General features: G+C 39.1%; 1 protein-coding gene across 8 annotated transcripts in view; it reads left to right on the forward strand.

The window, feature by feature from the left end:
• The window catches only part of VTI1A (vesicle transport through interaction with t-SNAREs 1A), a 350,140-nt gene that overhangs the window by 193,217 nt on the left and 154,906 nt on the right, over positions 1-2,017 (forward strand). The window lies entirely within an intron of this gene.

Raw genomic sequence — 2,017 nt, forward strand, 5'->3', positions numbered from 1 at the left:
TTCTTTTCATTCTTTTTTCTTTATTCTGCTCTGCAGTAGTTATTTCCACTATTTTATCTTCCAGGTCACTTATCCTTTCTTCTGCCTCAGTTATTCTGTTATTGATTCCTTCCAGAGAAATTTTAATTTCTTTTATTGTGTTGTTCTTCATTGTTTGTTTGCTCTTTAGTTCTTCTAGATCCTTGTTAAACATTTCTTGTATTTTCTTCATTCTATTTCCAAGCTTTTGGATCATCTTTACTATCATTACTCTGAATTATTTTTCAGGTAGACTGCCTATTTCCTCTTCATTTGTTTGGTCTGGTGGGTTTTTACCTCGCTCCTTCATCTGCTGTGTATTTCTCTGTCTTCTCATTTTGCTTAACTCATGATGTTTGAGGTCTCCGTTTTGCAGTCTGCAGGTTCATGCTTCCTGTTGTTTTTGGTGTCTGCTCCCCGTGGGTAAGGTTGGTTCAGAGGGTTGTGTAGGCTTCCTGATGGAGGGGACTGGTGCCTGTGTTCTGGTGGAAGAGGCTGGATCTTGTCTTTCTGGTGGGCAGGACCAAATCCAGTGGTTGTTTTGGGGTGTCTGTGACCTTATTATGATTTTAGGCAGCCTCTCTGCTAATGGCTGGGGTTGTGTTCCTATCTTGCTAGTTGTTTGGCATAGGGTGTCCAGCACTGTAGCTTGCTGGTCGTTGAGTGGAGCTGGGTCTTAGCATTGACATACAGATCTCTGGGAGAGCTTTTGCCATTTGATATTACATGGGGCTAAGAGGTCTCTGGTGGACCAATGTCCTGAAGAGGCTCTGGCCTGACACCCAGCTGGAGCACCAAGACCCTTAGCAGTCCTAGTCTTCTCAAATCTTGAACACAAATTCAGAGCAACATTGGGATTCAGATAATCTGCTCAGGCCACCCCCTCCACACAGGTTCCCAGAGAGCCTTCTCCAAGCCCCTGAGGATGGAGGTTTCTTCCAGGTCTGAAATGTTTTAGGCTTTCTTCCTCACCGCTTATATGAATTTCACCTCTTCTTACAGACCTAATTCCAATTTCTCCAGGAAGTCTTATCTGATTTCTCCAGGCTAGAGCAAATATCCTCCTTGTCTGCTAGTGTTGGAGGGTCTCCTGCAGAGGCGGGAGGCGGCTGTGGCTCACCGCGGGGACAAGGACACTCTAAAATTGCTATATTATATTGATTAAAGGAATTTAATGTCATGGTAATACCTAATAGTATGATAAAATTGAATATTGCAATTGTTATGCAAAGAAAGAAAAATGTGACTCTAGTTGTTTCATACTTCTCTGTTATTGGTGTCATCTTCCATTTTTATGATGTCTTTACTGGGAACCACATATCCAATTTTACCTTAAGGATAAATTGTATGGAGTTAGTAATAAAAAGCTAACGTCAATCTGAGAGGAGATAATATACTAAGAATGTACTATCCTAGGAAGAATTTGCAGTTTGTATAGGTGTCAAAAATATAATTTATGTTATTGTATTTAAGCAATTCTTATTATTTGGATTTTTCTGTCATGAAAGGAATATACAGTCCTTTTTTTTGATGTGCCATGAAATATGAACTCTAATGTAACATTTATACTTTAACTGCTAAATCATCTCTATTAGCTTGGGAGTTCATGAGTGGAAGGGCTTGATCTTGGTTACTGGTCATGTCCCCAGCATCTACCCCTGGCGCAGAGTAGGGCCTCAGTGATTATTCATTGAGTGCATTGATTCTTGGGTACTATACAATTATGTGCATTTGTGTGGTACTCAATAGCTTTCAAAACATTTTTAGTTAGGTTATCTCATTTGACTATAACAACAATTTTGTGAGAAAGTTAGGACAGATATTTTCTTCCAGTGAATAAAATTGCAGTTCAAGTGGATTATGGAAGACCTAGGTTAGGAGGGTGTCGGGGTCATAATAATCTGTTGTTTTTTTATATTGATCATAAGCATTCTATAAACTCTGCGCCTGTTGTCCTTTTGGTACTTCTTTTTTTTTTTTTTTTTTTTTTTTTTTTTTT

This window comes from Neophocaena asiaeorientalis, unplaced genomic scaffold (genome assembly GCF_003031525.2).
Source record: "Neophocaena asiaeorientalis asiaeorientalis breed wild unplaced genomic scaffold, Neophocaena_asiaeorientalis_V1.1 scaffold85, whole genome shotgun sequence".
Classification (NCBI taxonomy): Eukaryota; Metazoa; Chordata; class Mammalia; order Artiodactyla; family Phocoenidae; genus Neophocaena; species Neophocaena asiaeorientalis.